The 17,462-nt window shown below is 38.2% G+C and overlaps 1 long non-coding RNA gene across 1 annotated transcript in view; it reads left to right on the top strand.

The window, feature by feature from the left end:
• Window positions 1-17,462, top strand: part of LOC122991856 — a 106,096-nt gene that overhangs the window by 38,602 nt on the left and 50,032 nt on the right. The gene's annotated exons all lie outside the window — the stretch shown is intronic.

The following is a 17,462-nucleotide window of genomic DNA, read 5'->3' as shown; positions in this document are numbered from 1 at the left end:
TTCTTAGTGTCAACAAATCTCATGAAAAGACTAAAACCAACAATGAACCAACAAAATCTTGCCCGTGTATATCTTATTCCTCTGTGCAATAGAGCTCTATTGTTGTCCAAAACTGATTAAAAACAGTACAATGAACCACGTTGCACTGTGTGTCATGTTCCTTCATTACTATGAACACACACACTGTAGTTTATTTAGTGTCAAACCCACATACACTGTCCTGCTACTGTAAATACTCACTGGTGCGCCAAATGTGTAGCCTATTAATTCAGGGTTGAAAATAGTCCCAAACAAATATACTTATTTACTCCTTTTTGAGTAAAGTATGGTAAAAACTACAGTTCCCAGTTGTTTTAGGAAATTATTTAGCCCCTTAAGTCAAACTATATACTTGTGACCAGTTTTGAAAGATTTAAAACTTCAGTGAGAGCGACTGAGCTCTCTTGACCAGCAGGCTAATTTACCATAAAGTGTATGGCCAATAAGAAGGTTACTCTGCATGTAAAAACAATAGTAAGTAAATGTAAAACCCTACACATGCATGAATAATACAGTACCCTAGAGTACTGAAGTACACCATATATTTATGCAGTTACTCTCTTCTTTCATGTAACAGGCTGGGTCCCTCTCATGGGCGAGTTCTGGCTGGGCAGAGTTGGCTTTAGTTAATGGACTAGTAGTGTGCTCTGGTCCGCAGTGCTTTGGCGAGGCTGGAGAGAGCTCTTCCTGAAACACAGGGAGATTAGCTCAGAGTGCAGGTGATAACCCCACTGTCTGAGGCAAGCTGCCTCACTGCTAATACCAATTACCCTGCCTCATGCACTGCCTCATAGGGATACACTTACATATATGCAGGCACATGCACACACCTGCCTACATGTTCACAAGTACACACACTCAAGTACTGCACCACCTTGATTTGAATGTTTTCGCTTCAGGCCTGGATGTTTTTCAGGCAGTGTGACCCAGAGCTTCTGCCTGGGGTTTCTTTAATCCCTCAGGTTTCTCCCAAAATACACCAGCCCCCCATCAAAGGAGAGCAGAGGTCTCTAAACAATTACCTCAAAGTCCTCCTCTATCTCCCACCTCTATTTACATATGTCCAAGAAGCAACAACTCTGACGCTCTCTTGCAGTGTTTAAACCAGCTTCTATGAGCTGCCCCTGAAGCCGCCATCTGTCTTCTTTTTCCTCTGCCACTGCGAAACGTGCTCAAATATCTCTTTAAATTTGGACAAACAGTGCACAATTACTATGTTCTCATTTTTCTCTTTGGTCATACGGGGGGTGTTGATCAGAGGGTCTTCAATAGTCTTTTACCTTGCTTGTTACCTTACTGCAGCAGGAGTATGGTCAGCAGAAGAAATTTCCCGGTGTAAACCTCAAAGAGGGAAGGAGGTGACCAGAGAAAATGAAAGATGAGCCACTCTGACAGAGTAATTGTGCAGTGGAAAGTATCAGTAACCTAATTAACACTGCACTGTAGCCTTTGCCACATTCAGATCCTACTCTGATATGTTTCGTGATGCGTTCTGACACTGTAGTTAGAGGAATCATTTCCTAGTGCATGGTGGTATGAGCAATGCAATTGCACTTTAGGGCTTAGAGTTATTGCATTATGTAAATGAATTCAGAGTCATGTGGAGGATAACTTAATGATGTCCCTAACCAGTTGGACTTAACATGACAGAAAAGAGTTTTTCAGGTTTTGCCGTTAAATAATATTATTTTTGGGGTAAACATTGCAAGCAGGAAAAAACATGTTTAAAGAACCTGAATCCTATTTTTCTCAATCATCCTCTTACTCTGACCATTGGGGTCCTACATTTTCTGTCAAAGTTAGAACATTTTTGGTTATTTCACATGAAAGATTTTTGTATTTGTGATTCTCACTGGCTTGAAGTGGGATAGGAAGTCATTCCCTGCTGCGATCAGGGCTCATCAATATTCAAATCAAAATCTGACAGCAACTGGTGGCTTGTTTGCTCATGCTACCAGGCAACTGTCAATCAAATCTGACGAAACCACACCCACTCCGTCCTGATGATGCAGATTAGCTGGGTCCTTTAGTTAAACTCATAATGTATAACAACTATAGATGTTTTTTTTTTGTTTGTTTGTTTTGTACAAACTTTAAATGTAATTGTTGCTTATTTCCTCAAGAATATTTAATTCTGTAGAGAAATTAATATGATTTGAACCCAAGTGTTGGAGCGCTTTAAGTGTTTGGCACTTTTAAATTGTGAATAAGCATCTACAGGCAATTTTGAGAAACATTCAATATTCATGCTTTTGTCATGGGAAAATAAATATGAAAAAGAATTCAACATGGACTGACTTCATGTATTATACAATATTTGAATCTAACCATTATTTTCATATACTGCATATACTGTACATTTATTTTGTCTGACAAAGACCAATACATGTGACATTCTGAAGAAACCTCATACACCCAATTTTAGCTGAATTTTACATATGGCTCTGTTCTCTTTAAAAAAAAACAGCATATGACTCTATGAAAACAAGCCCCAGATGTTGCATTGGACGTTGTACAAATTCAGAGGAGTCACAAACAAACTCTCATTTCCTGAAAAGGTGACAGTGAATGTATATCTTTGAAATCTACACCATCCTTTTTTTATTATCCTGATTTCGGTGGACACGTGAACTCTGCTTTGCAGCCTGATAGAGGTTAGCTTGATGAACTTTGGCATTTCAGACACACATAAGAGGAGTGCCGCATGCCTTCTTCCTAATCTTAGTCCTTGGCTATTACAGCTTCTCCGTGGTGGACCCTCAGTCTGAATTTACATCAGAATCTTTCTGATCAGAGCAGCTGCTCTCAGCAATGGTCAATTCAAGGTTTTGTGTGTCTGCTGGGGTCCTTATGCCGGCTGGCAGATGTTCATTAACCAGCTAGCCTTTCATCTCAGTATGGAGAACAATGGACTGGCACTCTGTCCTGCTCTTTCATGAGCTAATAAGGCATCATATCTGACCTCAAACCAGGCAATAATCCATTCCACACCTGGGATCGAGCCAAAGTTCAGTGCTCAAGTTGCCAAGAACTTGACAAACTTCTGTGGGCAGATACAGTTTTGCCTTCCAAGATTGCTGTTTGTTTATCAGAAGGAATCTAATATATCTCACAATCTAATTTATGTGTGACCCCCCTCTGGCTCGTCATCTGCTTTTGGAGTGGTTTTCTGTTTTGCAGTCTTTGATGGATAGATATAGCATAGAGCCCTGTGTTATACGAGCAAACTGAATAAATAGAAAGCACATATTTTGTAATGCAGCAGACTTATGCAAAAGCACACAAACAACAGACTTTTTTTTTCTCACGTGTAGCAGGTAGTGGAGCAGGTGGGTAACCTATGAAACTGAGCTTGTGAGTTGAGAGAGTAAGTTATCACCCTAAATCAACAGCAGCATATGTCAAAACAGAGTAGCAGCAGTGAGCCCGCTTTAAACGCACACACCTCACTGTCCAGTGTTATTTCCACTGCGGCCTCCAGAGCAGCCCAGTTGGCTGAGCTGAGCTAACTGAAGGGTTGCAGGGTAACTGTGGTCATCAGCCTGTCACCAGCAGGGACACATTATGTGACAATGATATGTGGTGTGGAGAATCGACATGTCATCTTTGACTAGAGCATGAGGCGTCTTGGCATGGATGCCTTAGTATCTGCCACAGCTGCCTGTGTCCTCTGGAGGGGAAGAGTAGCCGTTAGCTGGGAATGACTTGTTTACTATAGTCAACCCCTAGGATCTACCCTATTGACTTATACATATGCATGTCCCCTTCATCAGTTTGAGGGGACATGCTATTGTATCTTAGCGTTCAGTGTGACCCCAAATCAAGGCTCTAACCTAAAAAAGCCCTATTTTAAAAACTAAAACGTCCACTATGTGTCATTCAGGTGTTTAAACTCTGGTTGCTGTTCTTGAGCCCATTTTTATTAGAGCCATGATCCTGGTCTCTTCTGAAAGGTATCTCTCTTGAGTTTATCATCAAAAAATCCAAATTAGTTTAATTGTGAATAAAATTTAGTTGTTTCTTTTTGTTTCACCTGTTTGGTGAAATTTTAATCCTTAAATGCGTACCTCAGGCCTTTGGAGACCTGGGACTATATTTCACCCTATCTAATTCATTTTTATTCTGTAGTGAACTATTAAATAATTATCTGGCTATTTAAAAAAAAAAATCTGGTGTCACAATTTTAAAAAATTAAGTGATGTAAATAGTTCATCTCTATAAAGCCTGACCCATGAAATAATGGTCAGAAAATTATATATATATTTTTTAAATTGAGGTGTTTATTGAACCTTTTGACAGAATCCAAAAATATAAAATTTTAAATTGCACATACATGCATAAATATACATTTTCTATTGCATTTATTTGATGATATTTTACATCTATCATATATTATGAGCATATAGTACATTTATATTACATCTATATGACACAACATACATATAGACACACACACTACAGTACAGTGATGCGCACATGCATATTATAAATACTGATCTATTGTATTTTAAGTTATATGATTTACTCATTGTCATTTATTTATTGTTATGTATTTAAGAGTGTGTGTTTTTTAATGTGTGCAGGAAGAAAGTAATTGCAGGTTATGTTATGTTTTACTGTTTGGCATCATTTTACATCACTGATAGTATGAATGAATGTAGACACAAAGATGGGGAAGTTTCTTTATATTGGTGCACTGTCACAGTAACATGATGGTGCAGCATCAGTGTGTCAGGTTCACCGCATAGCAGCACTTTCTGATACTGGAGGATTTTGATGAAAGTAACTTTGAGAATGAAGATGTGCCTGAAGTGGCTGATGATGAGAATTATTATTTTTGTAACAAGTGATCAGTCAAATCATTTAGAAGCCCAATTACAGCATGAATAAACACTAACAATGCTAGCATTCTGCAGTTATAGTAGTATATGTGTAACATAGCACATAGATTAGAATAGACTAGATGTCAGTACATTTTGAAAATAACATTTTTTTGGCATAAAAAAAAACAAAACAAAACATCAAAAGAGTTTGGGGCAAATGAATTTGCTTATATTGTGTTCTGAATAGTTTACAAGCAGTGTTATTTTAATTTGTAGGTCAATCTGTCTTACATTAGTAAAAAGTCTAAGAATTCAAGGTATACAGCAGGAAAGTTTGGCAAAACAAACAATTTTTGCATGCACTCCTGTCCCAAAATAGGCTGCTGTTGTTGCCGTGATTTTGGGATCTTAACGTCTTAATGCTCTGTGCTTTCAAACAATGTATAGTTTCTCAAGGTTTGATATCATTAAAATACAGTGTCTCAGGCAATCTCTTTTGTGCTACTTACATCACATGTGTTTGATGCCAACAGGAACGAGAGGTAAACACTTCAAACACAGGATCAATAGTAAACCTGGTTTTATTGCATTTGCTTAGATTTCACAGCCGAATACATCATGCTTTTTCTGCTAAAGATGTTAAGTGTGTGATGCAGAGTAGAACATATATTAGTGAGCTCAATCTATATAGAAAATATGCTGCTCATCTGTTTATACAGCTGAGTGTAGTGCATCATCATTTAGGCAATTGTGGGTAATCACAGCCAGTTTCAGCTCTTGTCTTCATTTCTGGCCTATTCTTTTCTATTAGCCTGCGTCCATGTCACATGACTGTCAAGTTTCTGTCAGAAAAAAAAAAAAAAAAAAAAAAAAGGCTGACATTCCTTTTATTCTCAGTGGAAAAAGCATTTTAAGATAGTTTCAGCAGTGCATTTTATTTGCAGAATCTTCATTCAGTAAATGTATATGATGTTTAGGTTGTCAGTTATTGCTCAGGCTTTCTGTCGTTGCTATGGTGGTTGCTATGGATGCTGCTATCGCAGAAACCATGTAGTTGCATGTTGTTTGAATCATTGTCATATTGTTGTCTCTGTAGTTATCTGAGCTGTTATGATATTTGTGTTATTTTATGTAACTGTTTGATGATGATTTTCAATAAAAAATGTAGATTTTAGAGTGTTGCCCTAGGAATGAATTGAATTTGAAATCTAGAATTTGAAGCTTTGTGATTGGCTGATCAGAGGACCTGCCTGGAAGTATTTTCGTCCTTGTCACCATGTTAAGTTTCTTTTAATGATATCTTTAACATTTCACAACACAAAAACATGAAAGTGTCCTTGATAACTCAACAATATGATAGATTAATGTTAAGGCCATCAGTCTTAATTATTTCTCCTTCCATTCTGAGAAATAAATTTATATCTGAAATAAACCAACATCTTTACTTTTTCTTAACACAGATCATCTAGATGCAGTGTAATTACTAGTTCGGCTGTACTAGATATTTGATATGTACAGTAGGTTTTTATGACCCTCTTTCCAACCCTACTTTGCAAACCAGAAGAACTACAACTGTGGTGCTGATTTGTATCAAGCTGCATGGTGCGGCTCTAGGGAATTGTAGTTTTTCAAAAAATATTAGTGTTAGGGGACAACAAATACCAATAAGCATCTTGAAGGCTCTGGCTCAAGTTATCTTCTCAATGTCAGCACACTATCATATTGAGAGGATCTAAGAAAATATATACAAACTAAAGACATAAAATCTCATAATACAGGAAAGTGAAACTAAAATTCCTTGATTAAAGTTAAAACACTATTTCAGAGGTAAATTAGATTTTCATCTATTCTGGCTATAGTTAACCTTTAGGCATGTAAGACAGCAGGTTAGGGTTAGAGACAGACCATTGTGTAAAATTATCCACTGGGCTAAATCTCCAGAATATGTGCCTACCAGTAATATTAGGGTTAGGCATACCTCCAAATGATTAGGGTTAGGATAAGTTGATAGGGCTAGGTTCCTAATTAAGTTATGAGTGCAACTATTGAGAGCCAAATCAAAGCACACCCTTTGTACAGGGAACTTGGCCAAATCACCAGAGGCATAACAGTATAAGTGTTGTATACACAAAGAGCAAATTACACTACACTATAAATCCAAACAATATAATATTACAAGAGATTACAATACTGCTGACAATCTAGGTCATTACTACAGGCTTGGAGGAAGGCCTGAAGTGCTTGGACCAACCTGTTCTCATTCCCAGGTCATCTAATTCCAATGCATGCATAGGCCACTATTTACACAACCCTAGAGATTTTTTGTATCTTTATGATTCTTGGTTTTGGGATTTTATGTCACATGACATGACAACACAGAAAAATAAAAATAGACAAAAGTAGGGTAATAATAATAATAGTAATGAAATAATCAAAGTAATATTAAAATTAAATTGAAATTTTAAAATCTATTAACAGAATAGAACAGTCATAGTTTTGAAATGGGACATAAAAATTGAAATGGAATATTGACTGTACGAAGAAATATGGACTGTGCTATGGACAAAGAAATGAAATATATGAAGGTGACAAGAGCAACAATTAAATGTGACATGTGCATAAATAATTAAATTATGTACCAGTGGAGGTTGAATGCAAAGCACAATGTTAAATCCAGTTTGATGAAATATATGAAAGTGACAAGTGCAGGGATTAAATGAGGGACATAAAATGTAAAGTCCAGTTTGATAAACCCGTCTTCAATGTGGCATTGATTCACACGTACACACATCGTAGGAATGCTTTACTGGATGACGTGGCTCAATAATAACCGAGGAAGACTCTATGTTTTAAGAAAGATGATTTCATATTAAATGTCCTCAACCACCTGTTCTTGGAAATATAAAATGAAATAAGGCCAATAGAAAAGAATGTTCCAAAAAAATAAAAAAACAAACAAAAAAAAAAGTAAAACCTCACAATTTTAGAGCCGTTATTGACATACGTTTTGCGCTGTGGACCAATGTAGCTATTACACATTTTGATGTGAGACTGGGTTGAAATATATCAGTCATAATATCAGCAGAGGAAATTAATTTGAAGAGCACTAAGGTGATTGCCTCCACTTACAGTTAGTGCACTTCACTGTCATTTCTTTTCTGTCATACAGTAAAAAAAAAAGTAATTTTCCTCAGTTATCAGCTATTTCACATCTCACATTTGTGTCAACATGGTTTTATATGCTGCCCATGCTCTTAAAACAATTTTCCTTTCCTGCAGCAGTTCAATGAAAGAACAATGTGATGGTTTTTAAATGGCAACATCTCCAAGCCTGCATGTTTGTTGCCCGAGGTGATGACACGGTGTGACTGAAAGACCGTGATTGCTCTTAAGAGGACTGAAGGGTGTACTATTGCAAATCCATACTAAGCCATGAGCTGATTGATTCCAAATATTACAGAGGTGGACACCAGGGTCAGATCTAATTGATTTTTCAGAGACAATTTGCTGAACAAAATTTAAACCGCACAGCCAAGCAGCTCTGATGAGAGTTGGGGAAAAAAAAAGAGAACAATTGCTTGATCAAGGAAGGTATACAAACAACTGTTGCTTTTATGTTGCCTTGATTTGCTTCAAATCATATCTGAATAGATTATTTGATTTATTGTGTCAAGCAAAGCTCATAATTAACATGATTTCCAAAATATCAACATTTATATGTTTTTACAAGCAGCAGTAATTATGATTTAGCTGAAAATTGATAGACAGTGTCCATTCATCTCTGTCTTTATAAACCATTGCAATAGTCTTTAATGATAGAGCAGTGCTGCTGAAAACACAATGAAACCAAATGTATTGTGTTGCTTTAGGAGTGCCTGATGTGAATCATAATGTCTGTGCCCCTTCTATATTTAAATTCATATATTTGAAGCTTTTGCTGCATGCCCCTCTGCAACATCCTTTTGACAGACACCTGAAAAAGCTGTATCTGTAAGCGGGCATCCATGGGAATAAGCTTTGAAGCGATTACATTTGATAGCAATCTTCAATGGGACCTTGAATGACAGCTATGCATCTGTTTGGAGACAAATGCAAAACAAAATGCTGCCACTCAACTACAGCTTTCACTTTTCCCCTGCCTATAAGTATCAACATAGAAATTTCACCTAGAAAACAGTGGAACAGAAAGACATCTCAGAGTGCCTAGGCTGTCTCTCAGTGCCCAGTAGACAAAGTGTGAAGTAACAAACATTGCACTGTCACAGAGCTACGTCCTACCACTTACTTTTGACAGACACAATGTGATGCTTTTGAAATCTGTCTGATCAGAGGCAAAATAAAAATACTTGTCCATATAGCAGCGGCCGAGAAATTATGAAATGTCAGGCATAACTCTATTGGATGACGTTGACACGCGCGTTAAACATGCATTCTCGACTGAAACAGTTTTATTGATGTCAAGCTTTGTTGTGCCTTGTCTGTTCTGAACAGGGTGCTGTGCTGTGTGGGGACACAATTGCTTTAGTGTGCCGTCCCTTCCTCCCATCCTTCATGAAAAAAGCATCATGGTTGACATGTCTTTGATACCGTTCATTTTTTTTCGTCTCTGGACGGTGCATTTCAAAGAGGGCCAAGATGCCGGCATTGCCAAATGTGTCCCAAATAAATGATATCCCAGCCAGAATAGGAGCTCCTTGGAGAGCATTCTAGCCAAAGGCAGTAAATCAATGGGCCTGCGCCAGCATCCCAGCAGCCTCCATGCAGGAACACACAGTAGGGGGACCGTCGGCCTCAGTTGACTTGGCAGCTCAAACGGCCTCTGACCGCGAGCCAGCAGGCTCCTCAGGGAACTAGCAGCACCTCTTGGGCCACTAAGTGAGGGAAGATGGAAACCAAGCGGGGGGAAGAATTACAATGAAGCCTGTGAGAGACAGACAGTGAAAAGAGAGAGGTGGGGGATAGGGGAGTTTTACCATGCTCAATATAAATGGGAGGGCGGTTATGCACTGTATTGATACTTTTTATCAAAAGCACACTGTCAAAAAAAGGTCCCTCAGACACTCCAAAAATGTATAATTCAGAAAAGAATATACCTATCTTTGAAAGAATAACAAACTACCAGAGCATATGAGGATCTGCTTTCATACCTTTACTTTCTTTTGATAGAGTTGTGGAACAAAATGTCCTTGAGACATTTCTTTGTGTGTGTGCACGCTGGACATAATATGCGACTATTTCTCAGCATCAATTAATGTGTGTAGCGCTTTAAAGTAATCTCTATCATTTAAATGAATCTAAAGCCCCTCGGCAGAACGCAGGAAGCCCCATATCAACTCACCAGCTGCTACCTTTAAACTCCCCGATCGTTTGAGTCGGGCTCTGGTGGCTAGTTGGGATATTGATGTGGTGCCGTCTGCCAGTTTGCTTCTTCCCGCTGGCCGCTAGCCAGACTTTAGCAAAGACATTAGTGGGAAAAGTCATAACCCACCGGCAGCTCTGTTATTGTCTGCTCAAACAACGGGATGAGTCGGCCATTTTCAAGGGTTTACACGCCGAGCTGTGTTTGCATACATCAACATCCATCGAGGCAAAGTGTTACATCACACACACACACACACACACCTGCACCAACAGCACTAACCTGCGGTCACGTTAGTCATTTCCTTATGCTAATGTGTTTCTCATCTACATTATTCAGGAGTTTTACCTGCATGTCAAACAAAGGCAAATATTTAGAACTCGCAAATAGCACAGCATTGGTCTAACGAGGAATGAAAATAAGAATGCATGTCTTACTCTAGCTGGCAGTGCTTCATATTGTTGCTGTTGCTACCTTCAAGGGTTAATTCACCCAAATCACCCAAATTTTTCTCACATACCTCTCGTGGTATCTTCTGTAGCCATTCAAATAGTTTTGGTTTATTTACCCAGGCTTTAAGATGTCTGTCTCCTTCTGCTTCCATCCAAATATAATGGATGATAATGGAAATTTGGTCCTATCCAGAAACAGTGTCTCAGTCACTCTGGATAATCTACAGGTGGCGTCTTGAATCGTGTTCATTGGAATTATGTTCTACTGATCAAATAGCTCCTATGAAAACTGTTGTCAAGGTGTTCTGTGTATTATCCAGAGTAACACAGTCACTGTTCCTGGAAAGAGATGTTGCTGTTGAAATTTTCAGTGCTGTGAACAACACAAACAGTGTGGAAGCAGAGACAAATCAAAACCTGATCAAATTAAACCAAAACTTTTTGCATGGCTAGATACCAAATATTCTAGTCTTTTGTTTGTTTCCTGTGCAAAAAGATGTCTAAATTATAAATTCTAATTATAAATATATGTAAAACTGTAAATATGTCATTGTGCACAAACAATACATAAACATTTGTATCTGCTCCAGTACAAATGTGCAGGGCAATGCAAAGGATTCTCACTTACCTCTAAATATATGTTTTTTTGTTGTTGTTTTTCCTTGTATTTTGTAATTTTGATGAGCTGATCCTTTCTCGATAATTTTATCACTCATCTATGTTCTATATATGTTCAATTCTGTACTAGAAATTCAAATAGATTGATTATTTCTCGATGGTCTTCACATTTTACAACAGAGAGTTCACAGTTAGGAATTGAAACTCTTCTTTTCTGTGCTGTAGTTTCTCAACAATTAGTTTTACATTTCAGTGGCTGGCAATGGCTGTCTCACACCTTGGATGACAGTGTTGACCAGGACATAACACTGAGAAATACTTTTAATACATATTTTACTCAATAGACTTTACACAAATGACCAAAATAATACAAGAAAGTGAGCAAAATGGTCAAAAAGTCATCTAAGCAGTGTACTATTGCTACTGCTTGCTACACCGTGTTTGGCTCATTTTATAGTTTGAATGAGTAAGCCTGTAAATCACCCTGTGCCCTGGACAATATCTCAATTGGTTACCAGTGATAAGAGTTATAGGCTTAGCTGCTCAGGCAGTAAGAAGCTCAGCGTATATCGTACACAGCTGAATGCAACATACAGTGCACATTGGTTTTCAAAATGCCTGGAAAATGTCTGACTTCTAAATGAATAGATATGTGGAAGAGATGATCAGATAACCAAAATGGACCATCGTATCTCAGCTTACATAGGTGGCAAACAAATACACTTTCAAAGGAGTATTTCTGGAGACATAAATGAATCCCTTCGACCCTCTTTCATTTCCCAGCACTTTTAGACCACATCGTGTCCTGCAAAGTGCTTGTGTGTGTGTAATTCTGTGTGCAGGCGTGTGTGTGTGTGTGTGTGTGTGTGTGTGTGTGGTGGTGGTGGGGGGGGGTTATTACCGTGTTGCTATTTTAAATGCTATAAAAACCTGCAGAGGAAAATGACTGGGGTTGAATTACTCCAATGAGCACAGCGATCAATCTTCGCTTTTTTACTTCCATCCTCCCACCAAGTTCATCTCACTTTGTTGAAACACGCAGAGAAAACCACATATTGGGTAACATAGACCCATTTAGAAAGCAATTTAAGGTACTACACAGATTCTAGGGCCAGTGATGGAGTGTTGCCTCTTAATTATACTGTATCACCATTGCAGTAAAGCTCTCCAATATGACTTGTTGCTGTGTTACTGTTGGTAGCAGGAGACACTGAAAGAGATGACTAAGACAGTGATATGTCAAAGGGTGATGTTTTTAAGCGAATACTCTCTTAGAGGTCAAATTATACAGAAAATTATGATACCGTGTTTTACACAGATTTTAAAAGCTACAAGTTTGTTGATGGCAATCACCTTAAAGCCTCAGCCAACTATGTACTTTTCATGACAACATTTATTACATAATACATACTTAATTATTGTCAAGATTTTAAAGGAATAGTTTGACATTTTGGGAAATATGTGTATTCACTATCTTACTGGGAGTTAGATGAGAAGACAAATACCACTTTCCTGTGTATTTTTTTTTATCTGTACAAAACTCAAAGTAACAGCAACAGTTTGTGGGTTATGTGCTGGTTTGTGTGTTGGGTAGGCACAGTAACTTCCTGGAGTTTCAACTGGTTTCCTGGAAATCTCAAATTGATGACAAGACTTCAGGAAGTACAGAAGATATAATGCTATAATAAGTGAACTTTAGAGGCAGATTTGGTTACCTTAGGACAGAGACAGACTAGCTGTTTTGTGTCTCCATTTCTGGTCTTTATGCTAAGCCAAGCTAAGCAGCTGCCAGCAGTAGACTCATGTTTAGTGTACATGAGAGTGGTGTCGATCTTCTTGTCGACAGTATTCCTCAGTATGTGAGCCTACTGCTATAAGTTTGTAAGTGAACTTCATACTCCATTTCCTTCTTCTTGTACAAGAAATGGCCACAAATATACTTTAGGTCTGTGCACTTTATGTCTGTTAAATTTCTCACTTCATATAAACTGAGAACATTTCTACTTGCGACCACACTGTCAGCAAAATTATTTTGGGCAGATATAACATCTCAGCTACTGAAGATGCAACCCCACTGTGATTTAGACTGATGAGACAGGTGTATTGTTATATAACAGTCTTGCTCAGTGCTGCTCTGCAGTTGCCTTCAGAAACACTGGGAATCTGCACAGGGAGTCAGCTAGAAAATGAAAATATGAGCCAGGATTGTCATGTGTGTGGTGTCACAGTTCACACTCATGTTTATACAACTAATTCCAACCAGGTGAAAAAGACACTACTTTACATCCAGGTCATGACTCACCTGCTGTCCACTTGAAGCTTATTTGCACTTGCCGCTGATGAGGATAAACAGACAACACTTCTTGCCAATCTGACTCCTCACCTCAGCCTTTCAAAAACTATTTAGTGTGGCTGTGTTTTATGAATTTTAGTAACTCTTATTTCAGCTCAGGAGCCATATCAAAATCATGTCAGGCATATTGTGGTGAAATGAAAAGCTTCAGAAAATATACTCTGGTCGTAACCTGAATCTGAGCTGTGATCAATCAGCGGTCAGTCCTGGTTTTGACTTTGCCAGCAGTTGTTCCTACATGTCAGCTGTGTGTTGCTACACATCCCCCTTGCATGAAGCATTTCCGAAAATGAGGTGATTCAACAGCCTCCCACCAGGAGGAAATACTCTCAATCTGCTTTAGTCCTAACACAGAATTTAATTTTAATTAAATGGTTAATGAGCCATGGGATTAATGCCAATGACTTTTTAAAGCAAACATCTATAAATCATTAAGGCCCCATTTGAAAGGGAGAGCGAGCAGGGCTAACGAGTATACGTGCCTCCAGCTGCCCACTGCCAGAAACACCCCCCACATTCCCCACACCCCTCTCTCTCCCGCTCTAGTACTTGGGGGCCACATCAGTCTTACCACTGGTCAAATAAATATATCATATTTGAACTGAATAAACACCATCTTCAACAGTTAAGTTGAAATTGTTCTAATTATAAGTAAGATAAGTGTGGAAAGAAGTATAAACATTAAAACAGCTCACAATTTGCTTTTTTTTCTGTCACAGAAAACTTCAAGATCTCAAGAAGGGGTATCATTTCTTCCTCAATGTGTTGTTCTTTCACACTGAATGTAAAGCAGTGATCTGCCAATTATGGAGAGCAAGTCTTCTTGAAAGGAAGAAGGCAGAAAGGAGAAATTGGTAAATTGAGTTAAATTCACAGTTTTCCAGGGAGTCAAAGTGGCCATTTCATTAGATAATTCCAGACTCAAAAACAAAATCATAATTCCACCCAGGAAACTGACCTGGAAACTCCATGTATTACCACATTTTTCAAAGACATCAATTTACTATTATTTGCTTTACTATAGAGCTAATTCTGTCTTGTGTGCTAATTATTAAAAGGACGTGCGTCCTTGTTTGTGGGTCACATTCTGACATTGACATTTGGACAATCACATTCAGTCAAGATTAGATTTTGATTTAAAGCAATTAATTTTTAAGGGAAAAAAAATGTGAAAATGGCCCAGACTGACAATGACTAGGAGATGGCTGCCATAATTGTTTTAGTTTGACTAAATCAACATAAGCACTGATGATGATAAAGCACAACAATAAAGTAAGCAGAAGCCAGCTTGACAGTTGTGGAGCCACTTCAAATCAGTCAAAACCCAAAGTCACAATGTGATATGAAGAGTCATTCAAAAGTATCAGATATAAGCAGCGAGTCAAGGCCTGCACTGTGAATTGAGTCCCTGCGTCTGGGATATTAAATCGTCTCTTCACTGGCAGCTGCCTAAATGGATGAGTTTGGAGACCCTTCCAGCAAACTGTGAATGTTCTCATCAGCTCTGAATGAGGGAGTTGCAGCAGCACAGACCTCAGTGTCCTTGTGTCCTGTTGGCACAGGCTGGGTGTATTTACACTTGAATAGAATAGTGCTGAATAGATTCACCACTTACTTTTTTAAAGTGTTTGTTACTGAGGGCATGATTTGAGGTGATTCTCATTTTCCTTCACTATATTACATTACTATTAATCCTGGCCCGAATTAATGAAAAACTGTATGACAAATAAAATATCAACAAATGAGGACCTTGCAGACCTTTTGGTTGTTGTTTTTTCAGCCAGTATCTCTAGGAATTACACAAAGTCATACACTTCTGCACCTCATGATTTACTTCCCATTCCCGCACATCAGTGCCATTACAGGAAGTAGTGTGCCTTTCATGTAGCATGGCAGAAAGATAGGAAGTGGAGGTCAGGGTGGTGGATGAATGTGTAAAATGTGTATTATTAACCTGAAAACAACAAGAGTTGAGATTATTTTACAAAATTATTATTAAGCGTAACCACAGTCTTTCCAAAACCTTAACCAGGGTTTGCAGTTGCCTAACCCTGACTAATACCTGACTAGACCATAGTTTATTTTCTATTACTGCGTTCTTAATTTTGTTGAATTGGAAGGTTTGTAAACCTAACTGCTTTTCATTAGATAATTTTTAAACATTATTTGTATGGAAAGAATAGCAGATATTTTACGCAAGACTAATTATGGTCTCAGAATGAAGTGTAGTAATCAAGTAAGGAATTTCCTTCCCACATTATGAGGTTGCCTTTAATGGCAATACAATCAATAATGTGAGGTCCTTACCCTAGCCATGTATTTTTTGCCTTTCTTGAGTCTAAACCTGAGGGGATTTTGAAACTTGGTTCTCCCTACAGGTCTGGTTGACCCTATTATCACTAACACAGGAAAAGTTTTAAAATTATGTTTAAAGATATACTATGCAGGAATTATTGGTTGCCGTTTGTAAACACACAGCATTCAAAGTGGGCCCCTCCTCCCTGGCCCAACAAGCAAGCGAGAGAGAGAGAGCGGTGGTTGAGCAAGCTAGAGAGTGAATAAAGAGAGCAAGTGGTGCTGGTGAGAAGCAGCACTCTGCATACAGCAGAGGAGGAAGACGGAGAAGCACGGGAAGCACCGAATCAAGTAAAAACATAGCAAGTCCTGACCTCACACCCTGTGTGCTGTTATTGGCTGGAGGCTACACACCCACTGCCCAAAGGTTGACACCCAGAGACATCCCAAAAACAGTAAAATAATAAGAAAACAAGAAAATACAGACAGAGTGCACCGTCTCTGTAGATAAATACACCTCCACACTTCTAGTGGTTCATAAGTGATGATTGAGAGGGATTACTTTTGGAGTGTATACATTGTTTTTTAGTAAAACCCTGCATAGTATACCTTTAATTAGATGGTACAATATCTGTATATTCAAAATGATGTGTTGTTGTATTCTACAATACGTGTGTATTGTTTGTGTTTTGTAATGTTCTTCAATGTGTAATTCTATACAAATGCAAACTGTTCAAAAAAAGATAATAATAATAACTGCATGCTTTCCCTAACCTTAATTATACTTTAGTTATCAAGTAGTTGAACGTTGGCATTGAACATACTCCAGGATTTGCAGAATGCTCCAATATTGCTGCTCATAGGGTTATGTTTTCCCCTGATGTCATATTTCGCTGGCACTACAGCCATGTACTGTAGAATTTAATCACAGTAATTCAAAGGAAATAACCCTCACAAAAAAGTGTGTAAAATGCCCAGTTTGAGCTATAATATCTTTTACAATCATCTTTCATAGACCTATATCATGACCCACCAATATTATTGGTAGTGGCCACCTGTCTCACATTGTAGAAGTTTCCTTTAATACATCAAAATGACTTATTTTAGTTATGCTATGTGGAGGTGAGCAACTTTTGAATCCTAACTATTTCATTTGACAAAGTCAGTGACCGAGGACCCAACTGGCCACCTGTAGATGATTTATTTGGCTTTCCTCTCCACTCTAACATCTATTGTATTATGAAAAAAGAGAATTGGATGTAAAATCCCCAGTGGCCTGTGCTAAATTTACCTTAAACCAAATCACTAAAGCCTACTGGTGCTTGACAGTCTGTGCAGGTGTGCAGACTCCTCAGCAATATCCAAGGGAGACCCGCTAGCACTGCTCACCTTTTATGCATTCTTATTTATTAATCTGACTCTCTCTCTCCTCTGCTGAAGGCTTGATCCACTGAAAGTCAAACTTCGCACTGCTAAAACGCCCTTTTTTTGACTGTTTGCTATCTGAAAGCCTCTAGTTCCGA

The sequence above is a fragment of the Thunnus albacares genome, chromosome 1 (assembly GCF_914725855.1).
Source record: "Thunnus albacares chromosome 1, fThuAlb1.1, whole genome shotgun sequence".
NCBI lineage: Eukaryota > Metazoa > Chordata > Actinopteri > Scombriformes > Scombridae > Thunnus > Thunnus albacares.
The sequence above is the reverse complement of the archived record's forward strand: the minus strand, read 5'-3'. Positions and strand labels throughout refer to the sequence as shown.